We start from the raw sequence: 21,699 nt of genomic DNA, 5'->3' as shown, positions 1-21,699 counted from the left end.
GGCGGGATCTCATCCAAGTACTAAACTGGCCCTACACTCCTTGGTGTCCAAAATCAGAAGAGGTCAGGCCTGTTCAAGGTGTTATGACCATAAAAAAGTGAACTTTTTTTTTTTTTTTTTTGAGAGTGAGCCTTGCTCTATTGCCCAGGCTGGGGTGCAGTGGCATCGTATCAGCTCACTGCAACCTCCACCTCCCAGGCTTAAGTGATTCTCATGCATCAGCTTCCCAAGTAGCTGTGATTACAGGCGCCTGCCACCACACCTGGCTAATTTTTCTATTTTCAGTAGAGATGGGGTTTCACCATGTTGGCCGGGCTGGTCTCAAACTCCTGACCTCAAGTGATCTGCCCGCCTCAGCCTTCCAAAGTGCTGGGATTACAGGCATGAGCCACTGCGCCCAGCCAACAAGTGAACTATCTAAGCTAGCATTTCCCCAACTATTGTCTCTAGAGTTTGATTATGCAGGATATTAATAAACAAACCTTGCAAAAGTGTTCAGTGGAAGCTAGGATTGCTGCCTAGAACTTCCTTAGTGAAGTCAATGAGTGTGTTGATTTTTTTTTTTTTTTTTTTTTTGAGGTAGGCTCTCACTCTGTCACCCAGGCTAGAGTGCAATGGTGCAATCATAGCTCACTAAAGCCTCAACCTCTTAGGCTTAGGCTCAAGTTATCCTCCTGCCTCAACCTCCCAAGTAGCTGAGACTGCAGGCAGATGTCATCATGCTGAGCTAATTTTTAAATTTTTTGTAGAGATGGGGTCTCACAGTGTTGCCCAGGCTGGTCTCAAACTCCTGGGCTCAAGCCATCCTCCTGCCTCAGCCTCCCAAAGTACTGGGAATACAGGTGTGAGACACTGCATACAGCCTATTGGATACAACCCTACATTACAGATGAGAAAACAGAAATGCAGCTTTAGAGTTCTCTGTGGGGTTAAGAGGTGAAGTTGTTTTGGCAACTGGAAAAGATAACGCAATAGATTTTTAGCATTTGAGAAGTCAAAACTCCTATTTCTTGAGAATCTGATGAAAGCTGGCAGTTATTTTCCCAGGAAAATGCCATCAGTGCACATTTTCAGGCAAACCCTCCCAGTAGGGCCAGTGAACTCCAATTTGGGAGCCCCTGCAGTATATTTATTTAATATATGGACACCAATGTTTCCCTCGACTCCAGAAATGAGCTGAGTAATAAGCTAAGGGCTCTGAAGAGAGGATCCCTGATTGACAGATTCACTTTTGCAGAAGTTCATTGTCCTCAGTGGCCATGGAGATTATTTTAGAAAATCTTAAGCAACACATGTGCTGGCACACAAATCATATGGTGACACACTTCAGGTGGAAGACTGTGTTTTCTGAGAATAGAGAACTGCAGAACCCAAAAATGGAGATCAAGTTCAAGCTCTTGTCATTCTTCACAATTTCTTCTTAAATAATTTAATTGTTGAAGTGACTACAGAATTGTGTCTTAATCTTGTCAAGATCTTTGGAAACTCCAATAAGCAAATAATAAAGATTGTTAGCAGACTGGGGAGAAGGTGCTAGAAAACTTCTCATGCTTGGCTGGGTGCGGTGGCTCACGCCTATAATCTCATTACTTTGGGTGGCTAAAGTGAGAAGATCGCTTGAGGCCATGAGTTCAAGACCAGCCTGGTCAACATAGTGAGACCCCCCCCAATCTCAATTTTTTTTTAAAAAAAGAAAAGAAGGCTGGGCACACTGGCTCATGCCTGTAATCCCAGCACTTTGGGAGGCCAAGGTGGGAGTTCAAGACCAGCCTGACCAACATGGAGAAACTCCATCTCTACTAAAAATACAAAATTAGCGGGGCGTGGTGGCACATGCCTGTAATCCCAGCTACTCGGGAGACTGAGGCAGGAGAATTGCTTGGACCTGGGAGGCGGAGGTTTCGGTGAGCCCAGACCGCGCCATTGCACTCCAGCCTGGGCACCAAGAGCAAAACTCTGGCTGGGCGCAGTGGCTCATGCCTGTAATCCCAGCTACTCGGAAGGCTGAGGCAGGAGAATTGCTTGAACCCAGGAAGCGGAGGTTGCGCTGAGCCGAGATCGCGCCATTGCACTCCAGCCTGGGCAACAAGAGCGAGACTCTTGTTTCAAAAAAAAAAAAAACAAAAAGCAAAACAAAAAGCGAAACTCCATCTCAAAAAAAAAAAAGAGGAAAAAGAAAAAAAAAAATCCTCACATTTGAGTAGGAGGAATCATAGAACCAGAGATTATGAGACAAATAGTTAACCTCACTCTCATTTTAATAATAATTACTTGCAATAGATATTCTTTGAAATTTACTGAGACATGTTTTGTGGCCCAACATGGAGTCCATCTTGACTGAATTTGCACTTGGAAGAATGTATACCTTGCAGCTATAAAATGCAGTGGCTGACAAATATCAATTATATCTAGTTGGCTGATAATATTGTTCAAATCTTTTATATTTTGAGGGACTTCTTTTGTCTTCGTGGTCTATACATTAGTGTAAGGGAAATCTCCAATTATAATTGTTGAGTGTGTCTATTTCTCTTCTTTAGTTCTGTTTTTGCACGATGTATTTTGAAATTTTCTCATTAGCTGCATACTCAGAATTAATTGCTATGTGTTCTTGATAAACTGAGCCTTTTATCATTATAAAATTTCCGTCTTTTTTTTTCTGGTAATCTTCCCTGTCTTGAAGTCTACTTTGATATTAACCACCTCAGCTTTCTTCTCCTTAGTGTATATATCATTTATATTTTCACTTGCAACCTGTCCCACTTGTCTGTGTGTCTCTATTTAAAGTATGTCGCTTTAAGCAGCATATAGTTGGATATGGCTTATTAATCTAGTTTGACAATCTCTGCCTTTTTAGTGTTTAGTCCAATTTAGTAACTCCTGAAATAGCTAGGTTTAAGTCTACCATTTTGCTATTTGTTTTCTATTGATCCCATTTTTTTCTGTTCCTTTGTTCTTGCTTTCTTACTTTCTTTTTTATTGAATATTTTTATTATTTCACTTTATTTCATCTATCATCTCTTTATAATGTGATTATATATTTTTATTTTCTTTGTGTGTGTGTGGATTTTTAATTTTTTTTAATTTTAATTTTAATTTTTGTAGAGATAGGAGTCTTGCTATGTTGGCAAGGCTGGTCTCAAACTCCTGGGCTGAACCTCTTGAGTCAGCCTCCCAACGTGTTGGAATTACAGGTATGAGCCACTGCGGCTGGCCTGATTATATGATATACTTTTGTAGATTTTTTTTTTTAGTGGTTGCTGTGGGGATTACAATATGAATTTTTAATTTATCACAGTCTACTTTGGGTTAATATTATACCACTTTATGTATGCTGGAAGAAGGATAATTCCCTTTACGTCACCTCCCATTCTTTGTGCCACTGTTGTCATTTATTCACTTCCACGTTATCACAGTTGATTATTTAAATCTCACGTAATGATGTGAGGTGGTATTATTGTCCCTGAGTTCTATCTGGGACTCTAAATCTCCTAGCTGTGTAAACCTGAACAAATAACTTAATCTCTCAGTTTCTTCTTCTGTAAATTGTGGATAATAATTTTACTTACAAGTAAGGTTACTGTGAAATTTATCCCAGGGAATCTATGTAATGTGCTTGGGACAGTCCTGGTTTTAATACATGCTCAGCCTGGCGTGGTGGCTCACGCCTGTAATCCCAGCACTTTGGGAGGCCGAGGCGGGCGGATCACATGAGGTCAGGAGCTTGAGACCAGCCTGGCCAACATGGTGAAACCCCATCTCTACTAAAAATACTAAAATTAGCCTGATGTGGTTTCACATGCCTGTAATCCCAGTTACTAGGGAGGCTAAGGCAGGAGAATCACTTGAGCCTGGAAGGCAGAGGTTGCAGTAAGCCAAGATTGCACCATTGCACTATAGCCTGGGTGACAAGAGCGAGACTCCGTATCAAAAAAAAAAAAAAAAAAAAAAAGGCCTAGGTCTTGCTTTCTTAACTACGCTCATTTTACAGATGAAGAAACAGAGACTCAGAGAGGCTAAGTAGCATATTTAAGGTCATACAGCTAGGAAAAGATAGAGGTGGAGGTTTTCAAACCGGTTCTACCTGACTCTAACCAAAGGTTTTTAACCATTCTGTCTGACTTTGTTTCCTTATATGGAGTGAGGATGAGAAGAAGAATGTGATAACAATGGCCTTATGTCCTATGGCTCTTGACAGCTTTTTTTTTTTTTTTTTTTGAGACAGAGTCTTGCTTTGTCGCCCAGGTTGGAGTGCAGTGGCGCGATCTTGGCTCACTGCAACCTCTGCCTCCCAGGTTCAAGCAATTCTCCTGCCTCAGCCTCCAGAGTAGCTGGAATTACAGGCGTGTACAACCACACCTGGCTAATTTTTGTATTTTTAGTAGAGACAGGGTTTCACCATGTTGGCCAGGCTGATCTTTAACATCTGACCTCGTTTGATCCGGCCGCCACGGCATCCCAAAGTGCTAGGATTACAGGCGTGAGCCACCGCACCTGATCTTGAGAGCTTTTATGGTGCTTGAGAACAGGAGTAAACACACATCATGATAGCTGTTTTAGCACCAAAAGTGCTCTGCTTTTACCATGTCTGGGACCTGCAGCCTCGCTGGTAAGTGACAGAACCAGGGCTCAAACCCAGTTCTTCCCTTGCCATGTCTGGTACCTCTTCCTGATTATCAAGTTGCACAACTATGCCCCATAGGCTGTGTGTATTGATCATAATTACTTTAATGGCTCCTACCAGTGTTTACACCAACAGAGGAAACTTCTCTGACACAGAACTAGTAGGGAACAGCACAGCTACACAGAGAAAGATGAGACTACAGACCCATTCTCATGGTCCCCAATGGGGTGCCAGCGAGGTAGTGATTTTTTTTTTTTTTTTTCTTGAGAAGGAGTCTAGCTCTGCCGCCCAGGCTGAAGTGCAGTGGCCAGATCTCAGCTCACTGCAAGCTCCGCCTCCCGGGTTTACGCCATTCTCCTGCCTCAGCCTCCCAAGTAGCTGGGACTACAGGCACCCGCCACCTGGCCCGGCTAGTATTTTGTATTTTTTAGTAGAGACGGAGTTTCACCGTGTTAGCCAGGATGGTCTCGATCTCCTGACCTCGTGATCCACCCGTCTCAGCCTCCCAAAGTGCTGGGATTACAGGCTTGAGCCACCGCGCCTGGCCGAGGTAGTGATTTTTTTAGTGGTGTGTTCTGAACCATGACTGATGGTGAAAGGGCACTTTCTAGTCTTTCTGAAGCAGCTAAACTCTGAGGATCTTCTGGTGTATATTACTGCATTCTAATTCCAGGCACAGAGAGGTGGGCTAAATCTCAGCTAAATTCTTTTTCTTTTTTTTTCTTTTTAAATTAGCCCTGAATCGCAGTGGCTCATGCCTGTAATCATAGAACTTTGGGAGGCCGAGGTGGGCAAATCACCTGAGGTCAGGATTTTGAGAACAGCCTGGCCAACATGGTGAAATCCCATCTCTACTAAAAATACAAAAATTAGCTGGGTGTGGTGGTGCATGACTGTAACCCAGCTACTTGGGAGGCTGAGGCAGAAGAATTGCTTGAACCCAGGCGATGGGGGTTGCAGTGAGCCGAAATTGCGCCACTGCACTCCAGCCTGGGCGACAAAGGGAGACTCCGTCTCAAAAAATAATAATAAAATAAAATCGCCTTGAAGATTCAAGGCCTCAAAAAATTGGGTTAAGACTCACAATTGTTCCTCTCCACATAAATCTTTAGGAAAAGGTGAAAATTTGATATAATCTGAAGAGAAACCAGAGTATACTAGACTTTTTTTGTGGGGGGTCGAGAGATGGGGTCTCGCTCTGTCACCAGACTGGAGTGCAGTGGCGCAATCTCGGCTCACTGCAAGCTTCACCTCCCGGGTTCAAGCAACTCTCCTGCCTCAGCCTCCCGAGTAGCTGAGACTACAGGTGCCCTCCACCACGCCCAGCTAATTTTAGTATTCAGTAGAGACGGAGTTTTACCACGCTGGCCAGGATGGTCTGGATCTCTTGAACTCGTGATCCACCTGCCTCAGCCTCCCAAAGTGCTGGGATTACAGGCATGAGCCCCTGTGCCCGGCCTCTTTTTTATTTTTCTTGAGATAGGGTCTCACTGTGTCAGGCTGGAGTGCAGTGGTGCAATCGCAGCTCGCTGCAGCCTCGACCTCCCCGGCTCAAGTGATCCTCCTGTCTCAGCCCCACTAGTACCTGGGACTACAGGTGCGCACCACCACGCCTGGCTAATTTGTGTATTTTTTGTAGAGACAGGGTTTCGCCATGTTGCCCAGGCTGGTCTACCAAATTCTTTATACATCTTTATCTTAAGCCTGAAGAACACATATCCCTCTGCTTCTTCCCTTTTGGCCTCAGAAGTTTCTAAACCTAAGCCATTTACCAGCCTGGGAAAGGGAAGAGGAAAACGACTCCTCCCTTCATCTCTTAGTGGGTTTGTAATGCCTATTTTCACTTTCTAGTTTACTAAGAAGACAGACTTGCAATTGATTCTGCTTTAAATTTATGTCCTTTTGGTTAAGAATTTTTTTTCTAGCAGTTTGTGAGTGGCAACTCTCCCTGTTTTAACAAAATTAATTAGCGGGGTAATAATGTCCTTTTTACAGAGAAGAAGCATCCTGTTCTTACAGAAGCCAGCTGGTTAACTGGGACTAGAGAAGAAGGGTGGGGGAGTCCTCTAAACTCAAAGAAGTTTAGGAAACTGGCACATTAATGGGATCCCAAGTTTTAGCTACGTGCTTATAACTGGCTATACATTTCTGGTTCCAGTTGTCATCAGTGAGAATTCACTGCTGATAGGAGTCTAAATGGGGACAATCATTTAAGAAAATAGTCTTTAGCAAAGTTTAGCTCACAAATCCTTTTCAGGCATATATATAAGAGAAACTCTTGTATACAAGCATCAGGACATATGTGGAAAGAAGACGGTTTAGCAGCCCTGTTTATAAGGGGAAAGAACTACAAACTATATATCTATATCTATCTATAGATATATAAGTATAGACAGATAAACTCAAACATATGTAGGTCTGATAGATATATACTCACATACATAGTGACAAGAGAATGTGTGAATTGTGGTATGTTCACATAATAGAATATAGAAATGTGAAAATGAATAAACTATAGCCAAGTGCAATTACATGGAAGAATCTTGAACACATAATATTCAGGGAAAAAAGGAAAACCTAGAAAACCACTTAAAATATGATAAGATTTCTATAGAGTTCAAAAATAAACAAAACTACACAATATGTTATCTGTCTCTATCTATCTATCTATCACCAATCGCGTGTGTGTATATGTGTGTGTGTGTGTGTGAGTAAAGCAAGGGAATAATAAGCACAAAACTTAGGACAATGGATACTTTTAGGAATGGAAAGACAAGGAAATAGATGGTCTAGGTGTGGCACATAATTTATCAAAACAATTTTTTTTTAGCTCGGCGTGGTGGCTCATACATGTAATCCCAGCACTTTGGAGACTAAGGTGGGTAGATCACCCGAGGTCAGGAGTTCGAGACCAGCGTGGCCAACGTGGCGAAGCCTGTCTGCATTAAACATATAAAAATTAGCCGAGCATGGTGGTGCATGCCTGTAGTCCCAGCTACTTGGGAGGCTGAGGCAGGAGAATCACTTGAACCAGGAGGTGGAGGTTGCAGTGAGCCAAAATCATGCCACCTCACTCTAGCATCAGCAACAAAGCAAGACTCTGTCTCAAAAAAAAAAAAAAATTGTTTTTGGGCCAGGAGATGGGCTCCTGGGTGTTTATTTCACTGAAGTATTACATATACGGTTTGTATGTTTCAAAAAACATAACTAATCATAAACATTACTAAAATAATAATGACAGACAAAAAAATAACAACTAAAATAATAATAAACAATGACAGACAAAAGGAACAAGGGATAAGAGAAGGTCAACTAACAAAGCAAGTGAAGTTTCAAAAAAAATTCTAAGGAAACAATTTTCCTGCTGCTTCTTCTTTTTTTTTTTTCTTTTTTTTTTTCCTTTTTTTTTTTTTCCTAAGACAAGGTCTTGCTCTGTCACTCAGCCTGGAGTACAGTGACACGATTTTGCTTTTAAGAGTGAAAACATTCATCATTCAGTATTGTAAAATTAGTTTTCAGTATGTGAAAATTCTTGCCTAAGTATAATAGTTTAAATTTGTGACAGAAATAAATTATGAAAGTTTGGAAAACAGGCTGGGCATGGTGGCTCAAGCCTCTAATCCCAGCACTTTGGGAGGCCAAAGCAGGAGAATAGCTTGAGCCCAGGAGTTTGAGACCAGCCTGGGCAACATAGCCTGGGCATAGTGGCATGTGTTTGTGGTCTCAGCTGCTTGGGAGGCTGAGGTGGGAGGATCACTTGAGCCCAGAAGGTCCAGTCTGCAGTGAGCTATGATCATGCGACTACATCCCAGCCTGGATGACAGTGCGAGACCAACAACAAAACGTTTTGGAAACTTATTCTGCTCCCTTCAATTGCAAGAGTTTTTTCTTATTTAAAGTCCTATGCTTAGCTGGGCACAGTGGCTCATGCCTGTAATCCTAATACTTTGGGAGGCTAAGGCAGGTGGATCACCTGAGGCCAGGAGCTTGAGACCAGCCTGGCCAACATGGCAAAACCCTGTCTCTACTAAAATTACAAAAATTAGCCGGGCATGGTGGCATGCACCTGTAATCCCAGCTACTCGGGAGGCTGGGGCACTAGAATCCCTTGAACCTAGGAGGCGGAGATTGCAGAGAGCCAAGGTCACATACCTGCACTCCAGCCTGGGCAACAGAGCGAGACTCTGTCTCAAAAATAAAATAAAATAATATAAAATAGAAAATTAAAAAAAATAAATTCCTATACTCAAATGGGAATAATTTTGCCATCAGATAACACTATACTTAACATATGGACTGTCTCAATTCATGTTTCTTGGTGTGCCAATGTGGGTAAATATGAAAGAAGAAACACTTGATTGAGACAGGCTCTCACTATGTTGCCAAGGCTGGTCTCGAACTCCTGAGCTTAAGTGATTTTCCCACCTCAGCCTCCCAAGTGAGGAGGAGGAAGCAATCCATTTCTGAACAAATGTCATCACTATTGTGAAGATGGATGCAGGGTGTGATAGGCCGTGATTTTTAGAATATTTCAGAAATGTTCAAGGAGACCAGCCCCCTTGTGAGATGCAGAGACAGATGAAAAGTAGACCAGATAGACAAGATCCAGAACAACACTTTACCATGAGCTCTAAAATATTACCATAAATGTAAGGATATTGGCGAAGTCTATTTAGCAGAATTCCTTCTGAGGACTGGATTATATGGGTTGGAAAAAAATGTTTGATAAACCATGGAGGAGTTGAGGGATCTGCTCTTGTCTCCATGATAGTCCCTGGGATGTCTTCCTTTATTCGTCTCATGCACATCTACTGAGCACCAATAGCTGCTGCTCTAGATGCTGGGATACATCAATGAACAAAGCAGACAGAGATTCCTGTCTTTGTATCATTTCTGCAATAAGCATGGGTCTGATGCATGAATTAGAATCCATAGTAGAAGATGAATAATTTGTGAAAGAATAAAAAGCCAAGCGGAGTAAGGAGAATCTAGAATGGGAGAGGGTCCCCCTTTATACAGAGTGATCAAGCCATGCCATATTAAGATGGTAGCATTTGAGCCAAGACTTGAAGGAGGTGAGGAAGTTAAGCGTGTGAACATCTGTGGGAAGGTGACTCAGGCAAGAGAGCAGCAAGTGAAATAGCAGCTCCTCACACCTGTAATCCCAGCACTTTGGGAGGCCAACACTGGAGGATCACAGGAGCTCAGGAGTTCAAAACTAGCCTGGGCAACATGGCAAAACCCCATCTCTACAACAAATACAAAAATTAGCTGGGCATGGTGTCACATGCCTGTGGTCCCAGCTACCTGGGAGGCTGAGGTGGGAGGATTGCTTGAGCCCAAGTGGTCAAGGCTGCTGTGACAGAGCCTGGGTGACAGAGCAAGATCCTGTCTCAAAAAAAAAAAAAAAAAAAAAAGAGAGAGAGAGGGCCGGGCTTGGTGGCTCATGCCTGTAATCCCAGCACTTTGGGAGGCTGAGATGGGCAGATCACTTGAGGTCAGGAGGCTGAGGCAGGAGAATCACTTGAATCGGGGAGGTGAAGTTTGCATTGGGCCGAGATCATGCTACTGCACTCCAGCCTGGGTGATGGAATGAGACTCTGTTTAAAAAAAAAAAAAAGAGAGAGAGAGAGAGAGAGAGAGAGCTAGCAGCTCATGTGTTCTGAGAACATGAGAGCTGAGGGTTTGAGTGCCTTTCTGGAGGGAGGGTCCCAGTTCATTGGAGGACTATATTGGTTGCTTGGGGGCACTGATGAAAGTGATCTTTTGGCCAGGTGCAGTGGCTCACACCTGTAATCCCAGCACTCTGGGAGGCCAAGATGGGCAGACCACCTGAGGTCAGGAGTTTGAGACCAGCCTGGCCAACATGATGAAACCCTGTATCCACAAAAAATACAAAAATTAGCTGGGCGTGGTGGCGTATGCCTGTAACCCCAGCTACTTGAGAGGCTGAGGCAGGAGAATCGCTTGAACCAGAGAGGCAGAGATTGCAGTGAGCCAAGATCGCACCATTGCGCTCCAGCCTGGGCAAAAAGAGCGAAACTCTGTCTCAAGAAAAAAAAAAAAAAGAATAAAGAAAGAAAGAGGCCGGGCGCGGTGGCTCACGCCTGTAATCCCAGCACTTTGGGAGGCCGAGGCAGGCAGATCACGAGGTCAAGAGATCAAGACCATCCTGGCCAACATGGTAAAACTCCATCTCTACTAAAAATACAAAAAAATTAGCTGGGTGTGGTGGCGTGTGCCTGTAGTCCCAGCTACTTGGGAGGCTGAGGCAGGATAATCGCTTGAAACTGTGATTCAAGTGATTTTGATAAAATGGGGTTTTGCCATTTTGTCCAGGCTAGTTTTGAACTCCTGAGCTCATGTGATCCTCTGGTATTGGCCTCCCAAAGTGCCAGAGGTTGCAGTGAGCTGAGATCACGTCACTGCACTCCAGCCTGGTGACAGAGTGAGACTCCTTTCAAAAAAAAAAAAGAGAAAGGATCTTTTTTTCACCCTTCTTGTAGTTGGATGCACTCCTAAATGCTTTAAACATCAAGTTGATATTTAAGGAATGTAGGTTTGAGAGTTCACCAAATTTGCAGCTAGATGCCTATTTGTCTCCATCTCTTCTGATGCATTAAATAGAGTTGGAGAAAAGGGACCACTGTACACTATTGGTGGGAATGTAAATTGGTGCAGACACTATGGAAAACGGTACAGAGGTTCCTCAAAAAATTAAAAACAGAATTACCGCATGATCCAGCAATTCCACGTCGGGGTACATACCCAAAGGAAAGAAAACCAGTATGTTGCAGAGGTATCTGCACTCCCATTTTCATTGCTGCATTATTCACAATAACCAAAATATGGAAACAAATAAAGTGTTTTTTATGGATGAATGCATTAATAAATTATGGTGTGTATCAGCCGGGTTGTGGTGGCTCATGCTGGTAATCCCAACACTTTGGGAGGCTGAGGCGGGAGGATCATCCGAGGCCAGGAGTTCGAGATCAGCCTGACCAACATGGAGAAACCCCGTCTCTACTAAAAATACAAAAATTAGCCAGGTATGGTGGCCGACGCCTGTAGTCTCAGCTGCACAGGAGGCTGAGGCAGGAGAATCGCTTGAACCCGGGAGGCGGAGCTTGCAGTGGGCTGAGATCATGCCACTGCACTCCAGTCTGGGCAACAAAGTGAGACTCCATCTCGAAAAAGAGAGAAAAAAAAAAAAAAAGTAAAAACTGTTTTTACCATTTTGTCTGTTCTTTTTTCTTTATTTTTTTGGTTCACCCATCTGCACACTAAGCCATTTTGTCCCTGATTGCTATAACTCCAGCAACTTTCTTTGACTAATACTGACTGATATTTTGAAATATGGAGGAAATGGCAAAGTCAGTCACTTAGGAAAAAAAAAATAATATCCAAAATCTGGAGCCAAAGAAAAATGGTTATCGAGACGGAAAAAAACCAAATTACTTTCTTGCCTCACACTAAATATAAGAATCAAATTTTAATGGATTAAGAACATAAATGCAAAAGCAAAACTTTTAAACTTTTAAGAGAAAAGATGGTAAATATCCTTATCCTTATCATTTCAAAGTAGAAAAGCACTTTTTGTGTTTTTTTTTTTTTTTTTTTGGAGACAAAATCACCTAGGCTGGAGTGCAGTGGTGCAATCTCGGCTCACTGCAACCTCCGCCTCTCAGGTTCAAGTGATTCTCCTGCCTCAGCCTCCCAAGTAGTTGGGATTACAGGCATGCACATCATGCCTGGCTAATTAATTAATTAATTAATTAATTTTGAGACAGAGTCTCACTCTGTCGCCCAGGCTAGAGCACCATGGTGCAGTCTCAGCTCACTGCAACCTCTGCCTCCCAGGTTCAAGCAATTCTTCTACCGCAGCCTCCTGAGTAACTGGGATTACAGGGCACTGCGCCTGCCTGAAAAGAACTTCTTTAGAGAAGAAAATACAAAACAAATACTAATCAAATGAAAATTCAAACATTTCACCTTAATCTTACTGTGAAGAACTTCTGTATCAGGCAGAGTTTCTTCTTCTTTTTTTTTTTTTTTTTTTTTTTTGAGAACAGACTCTTGCTCTGTCACCCAGGCTGGAGTGCAATGGCACAATCTCGGCTCACTGCAACCTCTGCCTCACCAGTTCAAGCAATTTTCCTGCCTCAGCCTCCCAAGTAGCTGGGATTACAGGCACCCGCCACCACACCCAGCTAATTTTTTTATTTTTAGTAGAGACAGGATTTCACCATTTTGGCCAGGCTGGTCTCGAACTTCTGACCTCAGGTAATCCACCCACCTTGGCCTCCTAAAGTGCTGGGATTACAGTCCTGAGCCACCGTGCCTGGCCCAGGCCAAGTTTCAACTGGAAACAGATGACAAACTCAGGTGGAGATGATTCAACTAGAGTTTATTTACAAAGGGATTAATTATAACAAGAGGAACAGAGTGTTGGGGAACTATCAAGAAAACAATGCAAGAAGCCAGGGTTAGCAGTAAAGGAGCTCCCACCACCAACAGGAGGGATGGAGAGGTAAACAGAACTTGGAAGAGAAGGAGAATCCTCTAAGACAGGGATCCTTTGGCCAGGAAATGCAGTACCTCATGCAACCTCGCAGGGAAAGGGCTAGGAAGAAAAAAACCCTGACCTCATTCTGTTCCCTCCAACTTCCCGCTGGGGTTCCTCTTTTTGGCCAAACTCCAGTAGAAAGTAGGAAATTTAAAGCCCATTGATGAGCTTCATATAGGTAGGCCTTCTGGGACAGAGGGGAGGTAGAAATCAATCTAGAGGGGCAAACATGACTCATAATAATTAAAAAGTGTCTTAAATAAAATGAAAAGAGCCACCACGTATTCCGTTTTATGGAATGAAGTATTGCCAATTTAAATTTTAAAAACAACAATTTTTAAAAAAATTTAAAGAAAATGAGGTTGGGCAAGGTGGCTCATGCCTATAATCCCAGCACTTTGGGAAGCCGAGGAGGGTGGATCACCTGAGGTCAGGAGTTCAAGACCACCCTAACCAACATGGTGAAACCCCGTCTCTACTAAAAATACAAAAAATGAGCTGGGCGTGGTGGCAGGCACTTGTAATCTCAGCTATTCAAGAGGCTGAGGCAGAACAATCACTTGAACCCAGGAGGCGGAGGTTGCAGTGAGCCGAGATCATGCCATTGCACTTCAGCCTTGGAAACAAGAGTGAAACTATGTTTCAAAAAAAAAAAAAAATTAAAGAAAATGGAAAGACAAGCAACTAGGAGAAGATAACCAACTGAAACTCAGACATCGGTGGCAGAAGTGTAAATTGGCACAATCATTTTGGAACCTAGTTTAGTATTATCTGTCAAATTTGGACATTCACAAATATGTATACCATTTGTGTGCATACATTCAAGAGAAACTCTGGCTAATGTATACCAAGGGACATAGATAAATGTGTGCAAACCAGTGTTGTTCATTATAGCAAAAAGGAGACGATAATTCAAATGCCCATTGACAGAATAAGGGTAAAGTATATTTACATAACCGAATAGTATGCAGTAATGAAATGGAATCTCAGTAACACAATGTTGAATAAAAAATCAAGTCTCAGAAGATTACAAACAGCATGTTGTATCCCTTCTACCTGCAGTACTTCTAGGATTTTCTTTTTTCTTTCTGTTTTTTTTTGCAGATACACTCACAAATAATATATACAGGGATATGTATATAAAAGTACTCATTTCAGACCAGGTGCAATGGCTCACGCCTGTAATTCCAACACTTTGGGAGGCCGAGGCAGGCAGACAACCTGAGGTCAGGAGTTTGAGACCAACCTGACCAATATAGTGAAATTCCATCTCTACTGAAAATACAAAAATCAGCCAGGTGTGGTGGCACATGCCTGTAACCCCAGCTATCGGGGAGGCCCAGGCAAGAAGATTGCTTAAACCCAGGAGGTGGAGGTTGCAGTGAGCCAAGATCTCGCCACTGCACTCTAGCCTGGGTGATAGAGTGAGACTGTCTCAAAATAATAATAATAATAATAATAATAGTAAAATTTAAAAATATTCATTGGATGGGCATGATGGATCATGCCTATAATCCCAGCACTTTGGGAGGCGGAGGTGGGTGGATCACCTGAGGTCAGGAGTTCGAGACCAGCCTGGCCAATACGGTGAAACCCCTTTTCTACTAAAAATACAAAAATTAGCTGGGTGTGGTGGTGCATGCCTATAATCAAGCTACTCGGGAGGCTGAGGCAGGAGAGTCGCTCGAACCTGGGAGGTACAGATTGCAGTGAGATGAGATCGCACTGCTGCACTTCAGCCTGGGCAACAGAGAGAGTCTCTGTCTCAAAAAAAAAGTAAAAAATAAAAAAGTATTCATTTCAGCAAAAGATAGGAAAGAAATCATGTCCATCAATAAAGAATTATGAAGCAAACCATGGTAATCCACCTGAAAGGAATGCTGTGTAGCCATTAGAATGAATCATTTATTTATATCAATATGGAATCCTAAGGTATATTATATTATGAAATAAAAAACGTGAGGAGCCATGCCATGTGTAGCCTAATTTAATTTATATTTTAAAGGATATATTGGGCCAGGTAGGGTGGCTCATACCTGTAGTCCCAGCACTTTGGGAGGCCAGTGCGGGAGGATCACTCGAGCACTTGAGCCCAAGAATTCAAGACCAGCTTGGGCAACATGGTGGGACCTTGTCTCTCTAAGAAAAAAAAAGATACATTAAATATTGTATGTGCTTATCTATACATGGTATACATGGAATAGCCTGCAAAGATTCATAATAAATTACTAAAAATGGGTGTCTCTAGGCAAGACTAGAGATTGGGTACCAGAGGTAGGAGACTTATTTTTCACTATATACCTTTTGGTACTCTGAATTTTTTAATCATCTAGTTTTAAAAAATATAAAGCTGGTGCGGTGGCTCATGCCTGTAATCCCAGCGCTTTGGGAGGCCAAGGTGGGCAGATCACTTGAGGTTAGGAGTTTGAGACCAGCCTTGCCAACATGGAGAGACCCCGTCTCTACTAAAAATACAAAAAATTAACTGGCTATGGTGGCTCACGCCTGTTGTCCCAGCTAATTGGGAGGCTGAGGCAGGAGAATCACTTGAATCTGGGAGGCAGAGGTTGCAGTGAGCTGAGATAGCACCACTGCACTCCAGCCTGGGTGACAGTGCAAGACCCCATCTCAAAATATAAATAAATAAACAACTAACTAAATAAAAATATAAAACCTTTTAAAAATTAAAAGCTAAAATTTTCTCTTGTAACACAAATTTAATATATATGTTCCTCGTTTGGAAGAAATTTTTCACAGTTAGGAATAAAATGTGCTTTGAAAACACAGGAATATTCCATCAATACATAGCCTCAATAGAATAAAGAAACCCTCCTAGGTGTTGACAAAATGAAAAACAAAACCTTCAGCATGCATTTAAACACTGGCTGAACATGCTAAAACTTACTTTTTTTTTTTTTTTTAATAGATGGAGTCTCCCTCTGTTGCCCAGGCTCGAGTGCAGTGGCGCGATCTCGGCTCACTGCAAGCTCCGCCTCCCGGGTTCACGCTATACTCCTGCCTCAGCGTCCTGAATAGCTGGGACTATAGGCACCCACCACCACGCCCAGCTAATTTTTGTATTTTTTGTAGAGATGAGGTTTCACCATGTTAGCCAGGATGGTCTCCATCTCCTGACCTGGTGATCCGTCTGCCTCAGCCTCCCAAGGTGCTGGGATTACAGGCGTGAGCTACCACACCCAGCCTAAAAGTTACATTTTAAGCAGGATTACCTTTTGCCCCATATCCATGGTCCAGGTTCCAGAAAAGTTTAGTTCTTTTTAAAAGGAAGTTAAACTGGGTGTGGTGGCCTGCATTTGTAAACCTAGCTACTTGGGAGGCTGAGGTGGGAGGACTGCCTGAGCCCAGGAGTTTGAGGCTACAGTGAGCCATGATCATACCAATGCACTTCAGCCTGGGTGACAGAGTGAGGCTCTGTGTATCCCTCTATTTAACATTGTATTGGTGGTCCTAACCAATGTAATAAGGCAAGAAAAAGGAATGAGTATTCAGATTGGAAATGAAGAAGTAAAACTGTCTTTATTTGAATATGATATGATTGGTTATGATTACAATCCTAAGAAATTCACAAAAAGGTTGCAAAATATAAGGGTATTTCTATATACCAATATCATAATCCCAGCTACTTGGGAGGCTAAGGAAGGAGAATTGCTTGAACTCAGGAGGTGGAGGTTGCAATGAGCCGTCCCACTACTGCACTTCAGCCTGGGTGATAGATGAGACTCTGTCTCAAAAAAAAAAAAAAAAAAGGCTCAAAAAACTGAACTTCATTAAAATTTAACTTTGTCTCTTCAAAGGACGCTGTGAAGAAAATTAAAACCCAAGCCACAAACTGAAAGAACACACATCAAGCCCTCAAATAACACGCCCTTTCAGACCATCTTCTTTTGTCCTTTGGCTCTAACTTTGATGAGAAAACAAATGGATTCCTGGCCTGGGCCACTTCCTGTATGGGGTTGGCACTTCCTGTGTGGGGTTGGCACTTCCTGTGTGGGGTTGGCACCTTCTCTCCATAGTCTGTATGGATTTGTTTTGGTACTCCACTTTCCTCTCACATCCCAAAGATGGGTATGTTAGGTTTATTGGGATGTCTACATGGTTCCAGTCTGAGTGAGTGTAGGTGTGGTTGTAGGTGTGGACCCACCCTGAGATGGGATGGTGTCCTTTCAGGGCTGTTTCCCACCTGGTCCTTTAGCTGTTGGAGAGACTCTGGCCACCTTCAGCCCGGAACTGGTATAAGCAGATTGGAAAAGGAATGAAGAAATTTATACAAATTATTGTCAAATAAAAGTTTGTAAAGTATAGGATAATTATACAAATGCATGACAATAAGTGATGTGACACAAGAGTGCTCAGAGAGCCACCATTTTAATCAGTGTTTGCTTTGGGTGAGGGGAGGAGCTTTCAACAATTTTTGCTTTGCAAACATGTATTCCTTGATTTAACCAATGGCCACTGTGACTGCCTTCATCACTGATTCCCCCAAAATCAGATAAATAATTTTCTTACTTGTTTTTATTTATCTTTCTTAAATGAGTACATAGCTTCCATTTATTTGTTTAATATTAAAAGTGCTGGCCAGGTACGGTGACTCACGCCTGTAATCCCAGCACTTTGGGAAGCCGAGGCAGGCGGATCACCTGAGGTCGGGAGTTCGAGACCAGCCTGACCAATATGGAGAAACCCCATCTCTACTAAAAATACAAAATTAGCCGGGCATGGTGGCGCATGCCTGTAGTCCCAGCTACTCGGGAGGCTGAGGCAGGAGAATCTTGAACCCGGGAGGTGGAGGTTGCAGTGAGCCAAGATCGCGCCATTGCACTCCAGCCTGGGCAACAAAGAGCGAAACTCTGTCTCCAAAAAAAAAAAAAAAAAAAGTGCTTTGGTCTTGTTGGACAGGGCAGCTCACGCCTGTAATCCCAGCACTTTGGGAGGATGAGGCAGGCAGATCACTTGAGTTCAGGAGTTCGAAACCAGCCTGGGCAACATGGCAAAATCCTGTCTCTACTAAAAATACAAAAACATCAGCTGGGTGTGGTGGTGCACACCTGTAATCCCAGCCACTTGGGAGACTGAGGCACGAGATTCATTTGAACCCAGGAGGCAGAGTTTGCAGTGAGCCAAGATTGTGCCATTGCACTCCAGCCTGGGCAACAGCACAAGACTCTGTCTCAATAAATAAATAAAATAATAGTAATAGAGAAATTGGTGGGGTACAGTGGCTCACGCCTATAATCCCACCACTTTGGAGGCCGAGGCGAGTGGATCACTTGAGATCAGGAGTTAGAGACCAGCCTGGTCAACATGGTGAAGGCTCTTCTCTACAAAAAGTACAAAAATTAGCTGGGCATGGTGGCGCATGCCTGCAATCCTAGCTACTTGGGAGGCTGAGGCAGGAGGATCGCTTGAACCCAGGAGGCGGAGGTTGCAGTGAGCCGAGATCGCACCACTGCACTCCAGCCTGGACAAAAAAGCAAGACCCTCTCTCAATAATAATAATAATAAATAATAATAATAATAATAATAAACCCTCAAATTTTAGGCCGGGCACGGTGTCTCACACCTGTAATCCCAGCACTTTGGGAGGCTGAGGCAGGTGGATCATCTGAGGTCAGGAGTTCCAGATCAGCCTGGCCAACATAGTGAAACCCCATCTCTACTAAAAAAACAAAAAATTAGCCAGGCATGGTGGCGGGCACCTATAATCCCACCTACTTGGGAGGCTGAGGCAGGAGAATCGCTTCAACCCGGGAGGCGGAGGTTGCAGTGAGCCGAAATCATGCCATTGCACTCCAGTCTGGGAAACAAGAGTGAAACTCCATCTAAAAAAAAAAAAGAAGTCCCAGGTTAACCAGGAAGACTTGGTCACCACAGGCATACTCAGCATAGCCATAACAAGAGGGCTAGCATTCATCAATTATCTAGAATATTCTGGGTGTTCCCTGTTCTAAGCACTTTGGATGTATTAGCTCTTTTTAATCTGCCCAACAATTTTACCTCCAGGTAAGCAGTATTATCAGTCCCATTATGCAATGAAGGAAATCAAGTTACACAGATTCTCAAGGTCAAAATCTAGGAGGTGGTGGAACCAAGCACAGTGACCTTCTAAAGTTCACGCTTTTCTCCATTGTTCTTTCCTTCTGGGCACACATAATAATAGCCTGCTATTGAAACTGGGTGTGGTGGTGCGCCTGTACTCCCAGCAACTCTGAAGACTGAGGCAGGAGGATGGCTTGAACTCAAGAGTTTGAGGCTGCAGTGAGCTATGATTGTGTCATCGCACTTCAGCATGGACAACAGAGCAAGACACTGCCTCTAAAAAATAAAACAGGCTGGGAGTGGTCGCTTATGCCTGTAATTCCAGCACTTTGGGAGGCCAAGGCATGTGGCTCACTTGAGGCCAGGAGTTTGCCACCAGCCTGACCAACATGGCAAAATTCCATCTCTACTAAAAATACAAAAATTAGCCAGGCATGGTGGTGTGCACCTGTAATCCCAGCTACTCTGGAGCCTGAAGCAGGAGAATCGCCTGAACCCAGGAGGCAGAGGTTGCAGTGAGCCAAGATGGCATCACTGCGCTCCAGCCTGGGCGACAGAATGAGACCTTGTCTCAAAATAAAATACAACATAAAAAATAATGGAAAAAATAAAAATAATCAGCTGTGGTTTGTTCTAAGGATCTTAGACTACCCAGAAATGTCAGAACAAAGTCCAACTTGACAACTAAAGCATTCAAAAGGTTACTAATCAGATTGATTTGAACCTAGGTCTACCAGTCTCCCAATTCCATGCCCTTCCAGGTAAATAATTCTAGGATTGAATGAAGTTCTAGGTCCCTAGAACACTTTGCAATGGATCCTTACCTGTTCTGAGATAACTATAGGTTAAGCGAGGGTCAACTTCAACTCTGCTCCACTAATATTTATATTTTATCACTTTTCAAAAATCAGCTATCCTTAACTGAGAATGTCCTATGTGTCTAGCATTGTTTTAAGCATTTCACATACATTAAATCATTTATTCTGTATTGCTTTTTTTTCTTTTTCTTTCCTTCTTTTTTTTTTTTTTTTTTTTTTTTTTTTTTTTTTTTTTTTTGAGCATCTCGCTCTGTCACCCAGGCTGGAGGGTAGCAGTCCAATCTTGGCTCACTGCAACCTCTGCCTCCGGGGTTCAAGTGATTCTCCTGTCTTAGCCTCCCGAGTAGCTGGCACTACAGGCATGCACCACCACGCCCAGCTAATTTTTGTATTTTTAGTAGAGACGGGGTTTCACCACATTGGCCAGGCTGGTCTCGAACTCCTGACCTCAGGTGATCCACCCGCCTCTGCATTCCAAAGTGTTAGGATTACAGGCATGAGCCACCATACGTGGCCGTATTCTGTGTTTTCTGTATTGGTCTGCAGAAGCATGCCTGTGGCAGGGCACAATGGCTCACCTGTAATCCCAGCAATTTGGGAGGCCAAGTGGGGGCGGATCATCTGAGGTCAGGAGTTCGAGACCAGCCTGGCCAACATGGTGAAACTCCATCTCTACTAAAAGTACAAAAATCAGCCGGGCATAGTGGCAGGCACTGGTAATCCCAGCTCAGGAGGCTGAGGCAGGAGAATCTCTTGAACCCAGGAGGTGGAGGTTGCAGTGAGCTGAGATCATGCCTTTGCACTCCAGCCTGGACAACAAAGCGAGACTCCATCTCAAAAGAAAAAAAAAAGAAAGAAAGAAAAAGAAAAAAAAAGAAGCATGCCTGCAAAAAAAGAGAAATTTGAAAGTTAGCTTTTTACCTCTGGTTTTCTGAAAACTAAAGTAAATAAATAAATAGGAAGTCTTAGCCAGAGTAATCAGGCAAGAAAACAAAATAAAGGGCATCCAAATTGGAAAAGGAAGTCAAACTATCTTTTTGCCAATGATACGGTCATATACCTAGAAAATCTTAAAGACTCCTCCAAAAGACTTCTATATTTGATAAATGAATTCAGTAAATTCTCAGGGTACAAAATCAATGTACACGTCAGGTGAAGTGGCTCATGCCTGTAATCCCAGCACTTTGGGAGGCCACGCACCTAGCACTTGACCTGGCACAAAGTAAGTGCTCAATAAATATTCAAGATTTAAAAAAAAAATCCTAGCCACTAGACTGCTAGGGGCATGATTGTTATTATTAATTTTTTTTTTTGAGACAGAGTCTTTCTCTGCCAACAGGCTAGAGTGCAGTGACGCGATCTCGGCTCACTGCAACCTCTACCTCCTAGGTTCAAGCGATTCTCCTGCCACAGCCTCCCAAGTAACTGGGACTACAGGCATGCGCCACCACGCCCAGCTAAGTTTTGCGTTTGTTAGTAGAGATGCGGTTTCACCATGTTGGCCAGGATGGTCTCCATCTCTTGACCTCATAATCCACCCGCCTCAGCCTCCCAAAGTGCTGGGATTACAGGCATGAGCCACCATGCCTGGCCTATTATTATAATTAATGCATACAAGATCAAGCAGAGACAGCTCG

At 43.2% G+C, this 21,699-nt stretch overlaps 1 non-coding gene across 1 annotated transcript; it reads right to left on the bottom strand.

Annotated features, from left to right (window-relative positions):
- Positions 1 to 5,661: 5,661 nt before the first annotated feature.
- Positions 5,662 to 5,777, bottom strand: LOC114671251 (U5 spliceosomal RNA). Its single transcript, XR_003721125.1, has one exon. It is a non-coding gene; the product is annotated as a U5 spliceosomal RNA (small nuclear RNA).
- Between the last annotated feature and the right edge of the window lie 15,922 nt (positions 5,778 to 21,699).

The sequence above is a fragment of the Macaca mulatta genome, chromosome 11 (assembly GCF_049350105.2).
Source record: "Macaca mulatta isolate MMU2019108-1 chromosome 11, T2T-MMU8v2.0, whole genome shotgun sequence".
Lineage (NCBI taxonomy): Eukaryota > Metazoa > Chordata > Mammalia > Primates > Cercopithecidae > Macaca > Macaca mulatta.
This window is presented reverse-complemented; position numbering and strand designations above follow the sequence as displayed.